Here is an 18,217-nt window from a genome sequence, read left to right as displayed (position 1 = left end):
ACGAAAATCTAGTTTCCAAAATTGTAGGACATGAATTCAGTTACAAAATAGGGTTGCAGGGCAGGTAGGGCTAGGCCTCCCCGCTCAACCTCCTTAAATGCTACCGCACGGGCCAAAGGGAAGGACTCCAGGATAGGGCTGAGAGAGATTCCTGCCTGCAACCTTGGAGAAGCCGCTGCCAGTCTGTGAAGACAATACTGAGCCAGATAGACCAATGATCTGACTCAGTACATGGCAGTTTCCTATGTTCCTATGTTTCTAAGTTCTTTTGGTACAGCATTCTTTATAGCAAGTGGAATCTGTCATGCTTTTAAGAATTTTGGCTGGGCTCCTTCCACCAAAATGATGCCAGCCTTAATATTCTTCAGTCGTCCAATACACTGCTCATAAACCTGAGAAACAGTAGACAAAAGGGTGTCCAGCTGTGCCTGCACATCAGTTCTCTGAGATACTTGGAGAGTTTTGATGGATTTCCAGTCTAACTGGATTGTTCTTACCCAGCTGCAGCCAAATAGTGCTGCCTGCCCCCATTGGAATGACATATGAGCCATTGTTGGAAGGGCGGTATATCAGGATTCTGCTAGTCTCTGTAATGCAGGAGCATACGCTGCAATCCCCGCCCCCCCATCCTTTTGTGAAAGCGAAAACATTCAGCAATCTCCAAGGGCTTAGGTGAAAAATGGTCCTGTAGTAACTTCAGCAAAGGACTTAGAGCATGGCTTATCTGGATATATCAAACTGCTAAGCAAGCGGTATGTTTGATCTACCATGTAGTTTAGTAATGCTGGCACCTTCTCTTCCTCTGGAGTATCATGGAGTACAAAATATTGCTCCAGGCGCTCAACATATGTGGCCCAGCCCTCCACAGAATCATCAAAATGGTCCATACTGTCTCTTTGGGACAGGTGTCTCTATTTATTTCGCAAGGCTGTTAACAGACCACCTCACATGCCTGCCTTCACTGCCTACAAGGGGCCCTTCCCTTAACTGCCTGCAAAAGGCCTTGTTGGGCCTGGTCCTCTGCAAGGCCTTTGGGTCTAAATAACTAACGACAGCTTCTCACATGTGGATTTTTCCAGTGCAGAAAACAGCAATACTGCCATCCCAGGAGGATCCCACCTTTGTCGTCACTGTTAAGTCCATGGGTCATACACAACTGGATAAAATCCTTAGTAACAGCTTCTTTATTAACAGAGGGCTCCAGCAGGGAAGTAACTTGCCTGGGGAGCAAGATGTTGCTGGTTCAAATCCCCGCTGGTATGTTTCCCAGCCTATGGGAAACACCTATATCGGGCAGGAGTGATATAGGAAGATGCTGAAAGACATCATCTCATACTGCATGGGAGATGGCAGTGGTAAAGCCCTCCTATATTCTACCAAAAAGAAAACCACAGGGCTCTGTGTTCGCCAGGAGTCGACACCGCCTCAACAGCACAACTTTACTTTACCTACAGGCAGCCATCAGCTTCTTAAAGCGAAACAACAGAAGCCCCCTAGAGACTTGGCTTGGGAGAGCATACAAAACATATACTTGTCTTCTTGGGTTTTGGAGCTAGTGTTCATGATTTCCCATTGAACGTAGTCCTGCTGCCTGTGTTGTTGGCTGCTTCCTAGCTGTTCCTTCTCAACCTGTACATTTGTAAACAAAGAGACTCTCTTCTCTGAAGGCAATTGGCTCTGGAAGGTTGCCTTGAACATCTTACTCCTCAGCAAGACCATGGGAATCCCATGTTATTTTAGTCTTTCTTTGTAATTCCATTTGTCTTGCTTTGTATTGTCGAATTCCATTTGCTTTTGGCACAGTGTGTGTGTGAGAGGACAGTCTGGCACATTGACTTCCTGAAAGATTTCCATTGAGCTATCCACTGCTTTGCGTGGGCTTTTAAATTAAGTTCTTTCAGTCAATTTAGAAGTTACCCACCTGCACATAATGTTGTACGTGACAAACTGGATGTTTTGTCTGACCTTAAATTGCTCCAGTTAATCAGCATCCCTAGCTTCCGTACCAATCTGTTTGTTTACATCTTGGTTATTCAGAATAAACCTGGTAAGAATTAATATAAATAACCAACTGTGCACATATAATGTATTATCTTTATGAATGATGATGAAAATGGTGTAGAAAACATGCAGGACAAATTTAACGCTACTGATCGAATGACCTTTGCTCGCTCCTTCCTTCCTGCCTCCCTCCCTCCCTTCCTTGAAGTTTCCTGAAACCCTGTGAGGAGATGTTATTTACAAGATGATTGAATGTTTTCCATAAGATGTGCTCCTTTGGGCCCATTAGTAGACAGAGCATGCAGTAGTAAGCCCTGGTGAGTTCAGCCTCTTCAGCAGAAGCTGCTGGGAGAATATGAAGATGAGCTATACCTCCCCAGATCCCTGGCATTCTTGTTGATTAGTTACATTATACCCTAGTCCAATCAAAGGGCAGGTCGTAAGTTGCACCCCCAAGGAGGCACAATTTCCAACCATATGGGAGACACCTGAGATATAAAACCTTGTTCTCTTGGTCTTATATGTTTGTAGAAGAGCCATGTTATTCCTCTAGTCCAGCTACAGTAGGGGAGTACGACCCGGCTCGATCCAAACCGCAGTTCAAATCAAAACAGCCCAGTTCGGGTGGTCTGGGTTTGAACTGAACTGAACCAAAGGGTTCAGACCAGTTTGGGGGTATACTGGTAAAGAGGAATCCGGTGAGGATTCCCCTTTAGCAGTAAAGGGGCAGGGGACTTCCCTATACCTAGAGGAGATAGATTCAGACCAAACTGGCAAAACCAGTTTTGTGCCCACCCCTAAGCTACAGTGCAACTCAGAATATGTTCCCCACCAAGGAATTTACTTCTCAGCTACATGGGATCCTCAGTTTGGTAAAACCATCTCTTGGTGATAGCGGGGTGGGGGAATGATATCCTGCAGAGTGGCTCAGAAATTCTGCCCTCAAAAAGGCAAATTTTCTGGCGGACATGGAAAAGCTACAGAGGTGGGATTTTTTGCTGTTAAGGCAGTCACAGGACAGGATTTCAGGTATAATGTGGTTTTTGATTGATAAACTACTATTGAAAAAGAACTTTCTAAATTTGCTCTGGCTTTACGTTGGTATGACGGACAAAGAGATTGGTTTAGAGCTTCCTGACTTTATATGAGCTGTTTGCAATCTCCGTATTTAAATCAGTTAGCAGTTAGGTTATCTGGTTCTGGCCCATGTTTCTCAATTGAACTACTTATATGCATACTGAGCAGTTCAGTCTGTTTCATAATTAATATCACTAATGCTGTAAGAAATATCACCTGAGAGAAGGAACAGGGAACCTTGAAGTGACTTAAAGATCCCTTAGTATAATGGAAATGATTAAATCATTACAGGTGAGGAGCTAGAGCACTGGGGGCTTTTTGCAATGAGCAAAATCTTAAATCTCATGGCTGAGAAACAGACAGGTTATAGTAGAGATTTGGATGGCTTATATATCTGAATCTCCCAGGACTGCTTTGGCAAGGGCTGACTCTCAGCAGAAAAGTAGGTCAGGGCAAGAATAGTTGTATTAATTACAGATACAATCTCTGATGACCCATTCTTCAATGCTATAGATAGAAAGGTAAGATAGTCCAGTGAATCTGAAAAAAACAAAACAAAAACAAAATCCAGCCTGTGATTTATGCTTTTTCCAACTGCACTTTATTTAATTAAATTGTACAGTAGGCTTTGTTAAAAGAGGGCCCAATTGATTACAATTATCTAGAACTTTTTCTCTGAGCCAAATGCAATCATATGAATATTGATGGAGTCATTTCTAATCACTATTTTAATCTAGGAGGGTTTCCGTGTTCTGCTATTGGCATGAAAAGGAAGGTACAAACCTAATTCACAGGAATTGTTCTCCTCTAGATTGGGGTTGTTGATATAGCCGGTTTCTGTCTGCATTTTATCTGGGGTTCATCAGAAATGTTTTGTCTTTTCCTGTTGCTGTCCATTATCCAATGAAAAATATGTGCATGTTCTAAAATGTGCATGGAAAGATAAGCAACACAGAAACCTGTATCATCAGCTTGTCATTCACCTAGGTCTAAATCATGGTGTCTCGAGACTGAGAATTGTACATCCAGAAAAAGTAAGTATCACTGGATTCATTCTAGCATTTTTAAGTCTTTGTGATATAATCAAGAGCATGATGGGCCCTAACTGGGCACAGCATTAGGCTATGCATGATGCTGAAAGTATTATGAGCTCAGAGAGATTCTTTAGTGAACAGAAGCTGGATTGGGAGGGGGCCTGATTAAGATCATGGGGTAGGGGAGAGGGGCTTTATCTCACCTCCCTCAGTCCTAAGCCATGGCCTTCCCATCCAGTTGCTATTTACCCCAGCGGGGGGGGGGGATCCCATTAGTGCCAATGGAAGCTTTTTTCTGAGGTAAATAGCAGCCAGACTGGGTGCCCACACAAATCAGGACTGCTACAGGGAAGAGTACTAAAGCCCCTATTCTTGCCCATGTTCTTGATCCGCAGGACCACCCTGAGCCATTGATGGGAGGTGCAAAAGCTGCCACAGGCACCCACATGACTGAAAACAAAGGTAGGACAGTGGATGTTTCTGTCCTACCTAGGTTAAGGGCAGTGTAGGAAAACTGGGTAGCCCAGCTTGACAGGAGCTAGGGAGGAGAAGGTTCTGAGACTCCAGATGAGCCTCTGTGCCTTGGTTAACCCTCTCCTACCCAGAAAAGACTGGTTGTGTGAATGATCCCACTATATGGGCTAATAATACTTTAAAAGCCAGGTGTAGTTTTGCCTTTAGATTCATAAGAACATAAGGAAAGCCTTGCTGGATCAGGCCTAAGGCCCATCTAGTCTAGCATCCTGTTCCACACAGCAACCCACCAGTTGCCTCTGGTTAACCCACAGGCAAAAGCTGAGGGCTGCCCTCTCTCCTACTGTTCCTCCCTGCAACTGGTATTTAGAGGCATATTGACTCTGAGGCTGGAGATGGCCTATAGCCCTCCTACTAGTAGCTGATGATAGACCTCTCCTCCATGAATTTTTCTAAACCCCTCTTAAAGCCATCCAGGCTGTTGGTTATCACCACATCTTGTGGCAGAGAATTCCATAAGTTGATTATGTGTTGTGTGAAAAAGGACTTCCTTTTGTTGGTCCTAAATTTCCCGGCCTTTCAGTTTCATGCGATGACCCCTGGTCTAGTGTTATGCAAGAGGGAGAAACGTTTATCTCTATCAGCTTTCTCCACACCATGCATGATGTTATAGACCTCTATCATGTCTGAGTCTCCCCTCAGTTGTCTTTTTTCTAAATTAAAAAGCCCCAGGTGTTGTAGCCCTGCCTTGTAAGGTAGGTGCTCTAGGCCCCTGATCTGCACCTTTCCCAGTTCTACAATGTCCTTCTTAAGATATGGTGACCACAACTGCATGCTGTACTCCAAATGTGGCCTCACCATAGATTTGTATATGGACATTGTAATATTAGCAGTTTTAGTTTCAAATTGCTTCCTAATGATTCCAAGCATGGAATTAGCCTTTTCACAAATGCCACACATTGAGTGGACACTTTCAACGAGCTGTCCACCACAACCCCAAGATCCCTCTCCTGTTCAGTCACTGACAGCTCAGACCCCATCCATATGTGAAGTTGGGATTTTTTAAAATCCCAATATGCAGCATTTTACATGTGTTAACACTGAACGACATTTGCTATCTTGTTGCCCATTCCCCCAGTTTGGAGAGATCCTTTTGGAACTTTCTACTTTGGATTTCACTGCCCTAAATAGTTTGGTGTCATCTGTAAATTTGGCCACTTCTCTGCTTACCCCAACTTCTTGATCATTTATGAACAAGTTAAAGAGCACTGATTCCAGAACTGATCCCTGGGGGACCCCTCTTCTTACTTCCCTCCATTTATATAACTGAACATTTATTCCTACCTTCTGTTTCCTGTCCTTCAACCAGTTACCAATCCACACGTGAACCTTTCCCTTTATCTCATGACTCCTAAGTTTTCTCAAGAGTCATTGTTGAGGAACTTTGTCAAAAGCTTTTTGCAAGTCCAGGTATACTATGTCAACTGGATCACCTTTACCCACACACTAGTGTTCCCTCTAACAGGGATTCCCAGGTGTTGTTGACTACAACTCCCAGAACCCCCAAGCAAAAGCCATTGCAGCTGGGCATTCTGGGAGCTGCAGTCAGCAACATCTGGGAATCCCTGTTAGAGGGAACACTGCCACACATCTGTTGATACTCTCAAAGAACTCCAAAAGGTTAGTGAGACAAGATTTACCTTTGCAGAAGTAATGCTGGTTCTCCCCCAGCAGCGCCTGTTCTTCTATATGCTTAAAAATTTTATCCTTGAGAATGTTTTCCATCCATTTGCCCTCAACAGATGTTAACCTGTAATTTCCGGACCCCCACCCCCGATCCCTTTTTGAAAACCAGTGTTACATTGGCTACTTTCCTGTCCTCCGGTACAGAGCCTGATTATAAGGATAAGTTATATATTTTTGCAAGGAGGCAATCTCACCTTTGAGTTCTTTAAGGACTCTCAGGTGGATGCCATCTGGCCCTGGTGATATAATTTTAATTTCAAATTATTTCAAAATTAATTGAGTTATTTTTCTGGTGTTTTGTAGGGAGGTCAGTATGCCAAATCTAATTGCAAGTCAAATAAGAGTCAGGATCTCCAGACATAGTTATTATCCTTATAATCCCTACATAGCTTGGGTAATGCATATGTCTCAGAGAACACTTCATACCAATCAACCAGAGCTTTGCTGGTTGAATCATACTCTGTATTCTGTCTCTGAAGGCCCAGTGGTTTTCTGTCACTGATGACACTCAAACTAGATTTTCCACTGAAGTTTGCCAAAAGTAAAATATGTGGCTAAAACTGACTTTTTTTTAACTTGGCCTAAACTTCTGAGGAATATTGTAGGATGCTAAAAGAGTTTTTATAAGTCAAGCAGTGTTTCCAGGAGGTGGGGGTGGTTGGCATGGCACATTCCTAGGATGCCCCCAGATTTCTTTCATAGTAGAAGTCAAGGTGAAGAATGTAGAGAAAATGTCTTCCAATGCTTCTTCTTGGGAAGAACCCTAACATTTCCTTTCAAATTTCAGGTTCTCCTTGGAGGAGTCCTGACATTCTCTTTTGAATTTCACTTTGGGGGGAAATTGCTGTTAAATTTGGAAACTGCCTGAAGAAAACGTCTGAAGACTGTCTTGGTAAGACTACAGAAATTGCTCAATTGGGTTTTACATGTTCCTGCTTGGAATTCCCTCCCAAGAGGTACCCACCTACAGGGTGGATTTGATTTAAATCAAACTGATTTAAATCACGATTTAAATCACTAGCAGGTTGGATAAAAATAAAAAAAATCCAATTTAAATCAAAAAAATCAGATTTAAATAAAAAAAATCAGATTTTTTTTAATTTAAATCGGATTTTTTTATTTAAATCAGATTTTTTTTATTTTTATCCACCCTGCTAGTGATTTAAATCGTGATTTAAATCGTGATTTAAATCGTGATTTAAATCAGTTTGATTTAAATCGTGATTTAAATCAGTTTGATTTAAATCAAATCCACCCTGCCCACCTAAGACTTCACTTCTTTTGAGAAAGCAGTTCACTGCTTTTTGTTTCAGCAAGTTTTTAGATAAACAGTCCTGTGATCTTAACGACCCCTCTAACTGTTGTCATATATGGGACTTGGACTGTAAATCGATTATCTTAATATAAGTGAGTAATGCAGTTTTAAAGCTGCATTTCTGGGATATATTGTTAATTGTTTTATGCCCCTGCATGTGGCATGAAAAGTAGGAAAACATTTTTAGAAAGAAGATAATAATAACAAATAGGCCAGCACATATTCATTGCCGAAGTAAGACTGGGGAGATGACAGTGATCTATGCACAAAGGAGAAATGAGGACCAATTTATATCAATTCCTCTGCCATATAAATCACTCAACAGAAGAGCTTTGGCCATGAATTCATGGTCCATCTCCATCGCCTAATACTCAGTCCCTCAACCCACCCGCTACATTTAAGGCTGTGGTCTGGTGCATCTTCATTTAGGGTAAATCTAATTTCGTTCAGTGAGAATTAACTTCTAAGTAAACATTCTTAGGGTCAGGCTGTATATAAGAAATAACACGCCAATGTTTCTCACGAAGAACATAGGTGATCATTGTTTATAGCCATCATCTATTATTTTTAAACATTTAATAGATTCCCCCCCCCCCCGATAAAAATGCACAATTTCTGCAAGTTTCTTTCCTTGGCTAAATTCAATTTGCTAAAGATTTAACAGAGCAAAACTGCATTGGATTGTCCAATGTTCCATTAATATGAGTCCTAGAATGAAAGATTTGCTTAACAGAATCTGATTTGAAATGTGTCTGCTCTTGAAAAACAAATGGCATCCATTCTCTTGGCTCTTTACTACCTGCCCAGTACATTTTTTGCTAATCATTAGCTCATTATGTTTGCATTGGGATTCAATATGCTGTTTTGATCCAAGGTGTAAGTGATGAAGGGGAAAAGCTAGTGGTTTGAGGATACATTTACTGACTTATAGTTGTTGCCAAACAAGTCCCAGGAAGTTCTGCCACTTGCCAGTGCCCATCAGCAGCAGAAAGCAGTGGTGAGAGGAAAGGAAAAGATTCCTCAGAAAGAATCTGCTCTGCTGAGTCCTGTGGGGGATCAGAATCTCAGGCAGGCTGCATGTCAGGATTCAGACCTAAGCTCTGTGAGCTGAAGTGGGGCGGAGTGAGCACTAGTTCCCCAATCGCCACAGTGTTTAATATGGCATGTTTGTCACTTAAGATCAGACATGTTCAATGGTGGCTCAAGGCACTTGTCCTCTTGAGGCAAGCCATGAAGCACCATCCCGCCCCTCCATCAGCTCCGCACCATGCCACACTAATCTAGTCTCCTGGGCTAAAGCCCACATATACCAGCCCTCTTTCCAGCATTTTCTTCTCTCCACACTGCTACAGTAAGAGCAGTGATAATGGGTGGGCTGGCATGCAGAGTGTGCCCTTGGAGGGGGAGACCAGTGAGGGATGAGAGAAGAGGAGTGTCATTTGTGGTCTCTGGCTCATGGGGCAGAGAAAGAGAAGAAAGTCAACAGGACAAAGAGTTGGGAAGGAGGGTGATGAAGGGGAAAGGAAGAGCTGAGAAAAGGGAGACCTGCAGTTGGCAGGGTGGGGCAGGTGCTTGCACTTGCTGCCCTGTGGTGCATTTGCCACCGGAGGCCCTCACCTCCTTGTGACAGAGGCACCCCAGACATGTTGGAAGTAGAGGAATGAAAAAGGTACATTTTATGATATGGCAGAAATGTCCAGTTGTAAAGAAACATTGCTCTAATACCAGAAATAGGAACATAGGAAGCTGCCATATACTGAGTGAGACCATAGGTCCACCCAGAGGCGTAACTAGGGAAAATGGCGCCTGGGGCAAGCACTGAAATGGCGCCCCCCCGCCAGCCCCCCAACATACTACATTATACTTAGGTTTTTCCTCACAAGCGCCCGCCGCCAAGCCAGGCCACTGACTGGCCGCCAGGCACCAGCAAAGCAATGGGGGGGTGCAGGCGGTGCGGAAGGGACCGCTCGTGGGGAAGGGGGCACCGACGTGCTCCCTTGACTGCTGCAGCACTGCTGCACTGAGCAGGAAACATTTGTATTAACAAAAAATTAAAAAAAAAATTGGTCATGGCGGCGCCCCCCACATGACCAGAAAAGATGGCGCCCGGGTCACGTGCCCCCCCTGCCCCCCTATAGTTACGCCTCTGGGTCCACCTCTCTCAGTATTGTCTACACAGAATGGCAGTGGCTTCTCCAAGGTTGCAGTCTCTCTCATCCCTCTCTTGGAGATGCTGCCAGGGAGCGAACTTGGAACCTTCTGCTCTTCCCAGGGTGGCTCCATCCCCTAAGTATGAACAGTGTTCACACTTCTAGTCTCCCTTTCATATAGAGCAGGGCAGACCCTGCTTAGCTAAGCAGAACCAGTCATGCTTGCTACCATAAGACCAGCTCTCTTCCCTAGAAGAGATTTGTAATGTTTATAACACTACAAAGATCTCTATAAAATTGGACCCTATTATATTATGATTGACCTATACAAAGAACTGAATTAGAAATAACCATGAATTTCTATCTTATATGATTGCGGCAGCAATTACTGCTAACTACTAGAGATTAGAAAAAGTATCTCAACAGAAGAAGTGGGGGAGACAAAATACACAGATATGCTATTTTAGCTAAATTGATTCATTATATAAGGACTAAAGAAGCCAGGCAACATTGCTTTAAATAACTATTGCTACAATGAAAATTAGTGGTCTTGTGCTGTTTATTGGAAAAGTAAAACACAAGGTAAATCATTTATATGATTTATTAGAACTCAGTATTAAACAGAATTTGGACATTTGATCATACACACAGATACACAGACACAGACACCCACACACAACATATCTGTGAGTGATGCTGGTGCTCATGGCAAACATTGTCACCAAAGATGGTATGAAACTGCTCTTGTACTTCTACTTTTTGTATTACTTTAAATAATAAGTTTAAGATACTAGAAATTATTTTCCTCATAAGCAGATCTGAGGGCAAAGTTTTTCCCTAGCTAGCTTAAAATTTGATGGTGTTTCCTAGGCAAGGAAAACTCCATTGTGGACTTGGTCTTGTATCTTCTTTCTATTAAAGAGAAGAGGACACAATACACAAGATTTGGACACAAAATCTGTTGGAAAGTTAAAGGACTTTGCGCTGTCTCTTGTCTCAGACAGTGGAGGACAGACTAGTAAGTCAGAGGGCTAGAGGGTCAAGACATTTGTCATCACTTCTCCACTGCTCGGATGCTATCCCTTTGATGTGTAGATTGCTAATCTCAGGGGATTCAAACTTCCTTCCTCCTTCTCTCTCTCTTGCTACCTGCCCGCCTACCTTGCAACATGGCAAGTCTCTCTCCCTGCACCAAATGTGCAGAGAGGATGCAGAATCCATCTGCATCTAGATAGATAGATAGATTAGAAATCCTAAATCCTCACTTTCCTATCTAGAATGGAGTTCCTTAATAAATGCCTTTTATATTGATTTGAAACTATGAATTGGCTCCAAGTTACTTTACTCTCAGCACATACGCATGCCTAACTAAATCCACTGTATGTTGTGCCTCTGTGCACTCTGCTATAATGAGAAAGGGATTCTCTCACCACAGAGAATTTCCAACAAAATCTTGGACACTTTCTTGTAGCTTTTGATTCCTTCCTCTCCTCTCTCCATTTTCTCCTCTCCCCCCCTTTCTCCTTCCTCACTCGTTGGTATTCCAAAGCTGTGGGGTCACAACCGAAAAGTGCCTGTCTCTAGTCACAAGAACATAAGAAAAGCCCTGCTAGATCAGGCCCATCTGGTTCAGCATCCTACTTCATGCAGAGACCAACCAGGAACATTTGGAAGCCCCACAAGTTGTTCCCATTGGTATCCCCTTGCCATGGGGTGTCCAGGGACACGGCCCCTCTGATCCTCACCAACCAAATCTCAATCAATTGGCAACCAAATCTCAGTCAGTGTCAGGGGCACGAACACAGCCTGAGATGCTGAACAAGGGTCCTAGCAGATCTGTATGGGCGAATGTGATCTGACTGATTCCAAGCAGTGTAGGGCCTTAAAGATCAATATCAGCACTTAGAATCTAGCCTGGCTATGCCAGGTAGGCCTTGATATGAGCCACACAGCAGTATGGGGTACGAGTTTGGTTATTTGTGTATTGTGGGATCTATCCACTGCCAGGTGCTCTAGCTGCCCAAATTTAGGAAAGATAAAGAGAGAGGCCATCCTTCATATGATTGCAGTACCTTTAGGACCACAGATGAAATTATCACATGGAACTGATTTTCATCATCTGAATCATTCCGTGTAGAGGTGATCATGATTTGACAGACTGATTTAGCCTAAGTTGTTATATTTTTGAAGACATTTAGTAGAAATGTTCAGTTATGAAATGTTCAGATGTGAATTTTTCGTCATATAGTCTTAGACATGCTAAATATCAGAAGGGATGATGATGAGGTTATAGATTATAATAGATATGCCATTAACTTTTTTGGTACTTCATTGCTATTGTCATGTAGAAATAAAAGTGAGTGCCAGTTAAAAGCCACATTTGATTGTCCAGGTAAGCACGAGGGTGTCATGCAGCAATGAAGTTGTCATTCATCTCATTTTTAAGCACTCATATTTTATTATGTAGAGGCTTCCTCATTCATCAAAAAGCTGGAGCGCACAATGAGAATCACCAGATTCCTTTTCAATGTTGCATCAAGGATAGACTCATTTCTTCTCAATTCATTTTCACTCTTAAATTGAATAGGAAATGGCAGGGAATTAAAGTCCGCACCTACTCTGTATGAATTAAACTCTTTTTCAGAAATTTGACCTCCTGCATTAACTTGTGCAGTGACACAGTTTCAAGTTCTCAGGAACCAAAATTGAGCCAGATTTTTTCATCTTAAAACCAAAATCCAGCTCCCTGTTGAGCATCCAATTGAATTAGAACTTTAAAAATGCTGAAAACCCAGTTCTCTCTGGAGATTTTCATATGAGAGCTACCAATGTCCAAAATAACTGGAGCCTAATTTTTCAGCCATGCTGAAGTCCCCAAAGGGTCCACACGCTTAAACAAGACTCTTTGGCAGCAGTTCCTGGGACTGCACAACTCTTTTAATGTCCCATGAGCCAAAGAAGGGAGGAGTGATCAGTGCTATCAGAGCTGATTTGACTGATGGCATCTTGGAAAGGGGCTTTTCAAGCAGAGTGGCAGGTAGGAAGCCTTCCACACTGCGCTCCTGGTCAGGTATGTGCAAACAGTTTGATGTTGAACCGGTTTGGTTCGACCGTTCAGGATTGAACCCAACCACCCCCTGTTTGGTCCAACCCGGGCCCGAACTGCCCCCCAAACGGCTGTTAGAGGGGGTTGCAAGTCAATTAAAAATCATTTTTAGTATTTACCCTCTTTTCTCTGGGAGGCTCCTCCAAGGCCACGGCGTGGGGGTGTGGTCTGTGGAGGTTCGCCCACCCCCTGCCGGACTTTCTTGTGCCAAAAATCACTCAGTTTGGGTGTTCTTTGGCCCTTTCCTGGCCTTTCCCCTCATGGTGGCTATTTTGAAGGCTGTCACGAATGTACAATGCTGAGGCCCATTGCACATGCATGGCAGCCTCCAAAATGGCCACTGTAAGGTGAAAGGCCAAGAAAGGACCAAAGAACACCAAAACCGGGTGATTCTAATTTTTGTTAATTGACTCATGAAATGCACCCCCAGGGGGTTTGATGGGGGTTGGGGGGAACAAAACTGGCCTAGTCCTGTTTGGGTACCGTTCTGACTTGAACCGAACCAGGCCAGCCAGTTTTGTGCACATCCCTACTCTTGGTTCCTTGGATTGGGGTGATTATGTAGCAATAAATTCCCTTTGATTAGAGTCAACCGTACTTCCCTCTCAATGCACGTAGGCTCACTGCCTTATCTGCTTTTAAATGCTGTTTGTTTATGCATTAATTACTATTGGGAAACAGCAATGTTAATTTTCACAGGCAATGTTAATTTTCACATCTAGCCATTTCACTTCACTCACCTCTGTTTTTGACAATTTGGTGCTGTGGGCTTCTGCTTAGAAAAAGAAAGCCAATGCAACCGGTAGTCAGGAGGGGGTTATATGAAAGAGAATATACTCAGCAGAGGATGAGAAATTACACTATTTCTAGCTTAGGAGTTGCAGGGGAACATTTTATTCAGTGGAATAGAGGAGTGTTAAGAGAACCCTGAAGCGATGCAAGACCAGGACAATTAGCAAACCCTTTACAGAGGCTTTCCCACCAGTGTCAACAGTAAAGGGCAGAATGAAGGCTAGAAACCTTGGGGATTCCAGACCAGCCTGAAACACCCATGTGAAAAGCTAGTAGTGACAACGGGAAGACAGTTGCTTTAGTCAATTTGAAAGGCTTATCCCACCGTCTTTGAGAAAACTCTGGCTGAGCATGAATTGCCTTCCCAAGACACCAGGATTCCTAAATTATTTCCATGGGATCCAGGCAGCTTACATTCTGCATCAGTGTAATGGCTTATTGGAGGAGGAATCTATTAGGGATGTGCATTTCATTTCGGATACAAAATGTTTTGTGCACAAACCAGGCCATTCCGGCTGTTTTGTAGCCAAAACAAAACACCCAATGCTCAAAACAGAAAATTTAGTAGCCAAAACAAAATATCCCTGTTTTGGATACAAAACCTTTTGGTGTTTCGGCTGTTTTGGAACTCCATTTTGCAATCGCAACAAGTCTTTCTCCTTCAGTCTCCATTTTGAGTTTTGACATCTGTTTGAATTTCCAGCCCTTCCAGCCTGCAGATTGGCCAGCGAAAACATGGTCTGATCTGTTGGCAATTGCCTCCTTATTCCTTTTAAGCAAATCTAAGAGTAAATTTTACCCTCATTGGCTAGTGGGGCAGTGTGCATTTACCCTCATTGGCCAGTGGGGCAGTGTGCATTTCATTGTTGTTGTTTCACACTGTTGTGTGTAGATCAATTGTATTTCGGGTGGAGGGAAGTGGATGTGCATGACCTTTGGAAATCTGCCTGATTTTTTCCAAAGCTCTGCTGTTGTTAATGTGTGATGTTGATGTTATTTGGGGTGGATTCAGGGCAGAAAGGGGGATTTGGGGGCAGAAGAGTGGGTCATGTGGTAGTGCCCCAATGGGTGCCTGCTGCTACCCAGATTCCAAAGGAATTAGGAAAAGGGCTGATTTTTAAAGAATTTCTGAAGTTGACATGTCTTTGGGGCAGAAAGGGGGCCTGAGGGGAAGAACAGCAGGTTGGGTGGCAGTGCCCCAAGGGGTGCCTGCCACAACCCAGATTCCAAAGGAATAGGGCAAAGGGCTGATTTCTTAGGAATTGTTGGAAGTTTACGCTTCTTTAAGGTCCCCCCCAGGGAATAATGGAGGTTTCAGCAGACCCATAACTCCACTTGGGGGGCACTGGGGTGGCCGGGAGTGAGTGGTGGTGTAGTGCACATAGGGTGCCAACCACCCCCATGGGTTGCTAACCCATGGGGTGCTGGGTTCTGTTGTTTCTGAGGTGTTCTGAGTGTACATTCTCTGGTAGCATATGAGATTTTCAACGACAAACCATGAATCCACTCTCATATGCTACCAGAGAATCTGAATCAATCAATCAATGAATCAAAGTTTATTACGGTCTATGACCAGCACAACAAGGGAAAAAAAATACAATTAAAATATAAATAACAGTTAAAAAAATAACATATCAAAAGTCTAACCTAGAGAATCTGAATCTACACTCAAAACATCTCAGAAACAACAGAACTCAGTACCCCATGGGTTAGCAACCCATGGGGGTTGTTGGCACCCTATGTGATCTACACCACCACTCACTCTGGGCCATCCTGGTGCCCCCCAAGTGCAGTTATAGAGCAGGAATTATGGAGGTCCATCATTCCCTATGGGAAAGAACTTTACAGATGCACAAACTCCATTAAATCTTTAAAAATCAGCCCTCTGCCCAATTCCTTTGAAATAATTCTAGCAGCTTCCTTGCCCCCACTGGGCACTACCACCCACCCTACTCTGCTCTGGACCACCCCTTTCCCTCCAACATGAAGCTATACTTTTGCTGAAACCTCCATTCTTCCCTATGGGAAAAATCCTATACTTCAAAAATTCACCAAAAATCAGCCCTTTGCCCAATTCCTCTGAAATCTGGGCGGTAGTTTCCACCCATTGGACACTACCATCCCCACCCACTAGTTTTTCTCCGGGGCCATTTTTTTAAATCCAAAACGTTTTGGATGCGGATTTTGCAATTTCGAAGAAAGAACAAAATTGGAGTGTTTCGGATTGGCTGACTTCGAATAAAGAACAAAATGGGGGTGTTTCGGATTCGGGCCAAAAACAAAACAGAAAACAAAACAAAACGCACAACCCTAGAATCTATTAGGGACAAGCAAGCTGGCTCATTTTGAGCCAGGCTCAGCATCAAGCCAGCCTGATTTGGGCAGTCTGAGTTCAAAACGGATCATTCCCCAGTTCTAAGAAGCATTTTGCAGACCAGCTTGGGTTTACTTGTAAAGGGGAATCCTGGAGAATTCCCCTTTACAAGTAAAAGGGGTATCCCTAATCTTTAATCTAAAGGCACGGGGATGAAGGCAGAGAAAGAAAGCGGCCTCCGTACCTTTACAGGAGGTGGTGGCAGAGGCATCAGAGGTGCCTCAGAGGTGGTAGGGGAAGTGGTGGGAGCTCCTCCAAGCCCACCGCCGGCCTCCCAAATGACAGCCCAGGTGGGCTGCAGTCCAGTTTTGGACTCTGGGCACACATGGAGGCCTTTTTCGTTACACTGCACATGCACAAAGGGCATTTGTGCCAGCACACAAACTGTGTGGTAATACAAATGGCCTCTGTGCATGCACGGAAGTCCTGAAAATTGCCTCCGCACCTGTGCAGAGGCCCAAACTGGGCTACAGCCAGCCCGGGCTATCATTTGGGAGGCCAGCAGAGGGCTTGGAGGAGCCCCTGCCAACCGCTGCTGCCTCTGATGCTTCTCCACCACCTCTGCCACCTCCACCAATGCCTCCTGTTCCAGTTCCATGCACATCCATAGAATCTACTAGCATTCCCCTTTACAAGCATTCCACTGCTTTGATTCAGGACCACCAATGTGAATGGCCAGCGTGAAGCAGAGCCATCTGGCTCATCAGGAGTCAAAAGACATCAGGATCTGTTAGGATTTCCTAAAGTTTCCATTTCTGACCTGATTCCTAAGTCTGAATAACTGATGTTCAGGTACAAATGGAACAGTCCCTGATGGAATTCACTTAACTGATGGTGACTGTGTTGGCTTCTTACCTGCTTGGCTGATACCTGCTGATTTCGGGATCACAGACCTGGCAGGACCAGAGTGTCCTCCTAGGTGACTGGGACTACTGTCTCTCTGCTCACAGGGCTATAACCACAGAGAATGGCAAGAACCATGATTAGGGAAGCAGAACCAGCTAGGACCTACATTTGAGAATCCCTGAGGTTGAAGAGATCCACCCTGTCCTCCTTCATCCATAGGGAATATAGGTGGCTCCCTTACACCAGAGTCAGGCCATTGGCCCATCTAGTTCAGTATTGTCTATACTTGACTGGAAACAAACGTTTTAAACCTTGTGACCAGAAGTAGTTGATCCATGATTATTACAGGGTTGCTGTCCCGGTTTTCTTTATCTCTTGGACCATGGATATGGTCAATGGACTAGTAAAATTTGACTGGAACTGGTCTATACTGACTGGAGCAGCTCCCCAAGGTCTCAGGTGGGAGTCTTTCCCAGCCCTACCTGGAGTTATAAGGGACCGAACCTGAGACCTTCTGCATGCAAGGTACAGCCCCAGCCCTCTAACAGTAGTGCAATTCATCCTGGTGTGTCTAATTTAATGACAAATGTTGGACTCTGTCATTTCAAATGGCTGAGCTAATTTATTTTTTATTTTATTTTTTAAAAATCCTATTAAAATAAAAGTAGAAAGATATATAAACACTTGATGTTTTCTAGTATTATTTCAGAAATGCATTCCTATACATAATCAGCCTCAAGAGCAATGATGCAAGGACAGGAAATCTACTGCAGCAGTTTGGAACTGCAAGAGCAGTAGCTAAAGAGTCTAAATTACCCATCCAGACGTGAGCAAGTTATACCGTTTGTTGAGTATATGTTGAATTAATCACTGTCCGAATAGAACTAACCCTGATAGCAAAGATGACAAAATGAAGGAAATGAGTTGTGAGTGGTAAAGTACAGCACTGTCATTGGGTTAAAAAGAAATGGATGAGAGCAGGGATTTGAGAGCATTTGTGTTTTACAGTGAAGGGGAAGAAAGAGAATATGTCTTATTTTGCCCTAATCCAAAGGACTGCAAATAGAGTAGTCAGGGTTGTATGCACAGGGCCCTTTCAAAAATATTAAAATCCCACCAAACAGCTATTTGGTTGGGAAGAGCCGGTTTGGAGACTGAATCCAGCCCCCTGCTGCACCTCCCAAACAGCTGTAGTGTGGGATCTTCCCATTTTTGTACAGGGTCCATGTGCACAGCCCTGGCTTTCCAATCGTAGAGGAATCACATGTGTGGTGGGGCCCCTTTGTTCATGCAGTTCCTCAT

General features: G+C 43.7%; 1 long non-coding RNA gene across 1 annotated transcript in view; it reads right to left on the bottom strand.

Moving 5' to 3' along the window:
• Positions 1-12,267: 12,267 nt before the first annotated feature.
• Positions 12,268-18,217, bottom strand: part of LOC128346189 (uncharacterized) — an 8,005-nt gene continuing 2,055 nt past the window's right edge. The window contains exons 2-3 of the long non-coding RNA XR_008316830.1: positions 16,925-17,021; positions 12,268-12,370 (exon numbers count right to left, since the gene is read on the bottom strand). This is a non-coding gene — a long non-coding RNA (uncharacterized LOC128346189). The remainder of the gene's footprint in view (positions 12,371-16,924; positions 17,022-18,217) is intronic.

This window comes from Hemicordylus capensis, chromosome 2, assembly GCF_027244095.1.
Source record: "Hemicordylus capensis ecotype Gifberg chromosome 2, rHemCap1.1.pri, whole genome shotgun sequence".
Classification (NCBI taxonomy): Eukaryota; Metazoa; Chordata; class Lepidosauria; order Squamata; family Cordylidae; genus Hemicordylus; species Hemicordylus capensis.
The sequence above is the reverse complement of the archived record's forward strand: the minus strand, read 5'-3'. Positions and strand labels throughout refer to the sequence as shown.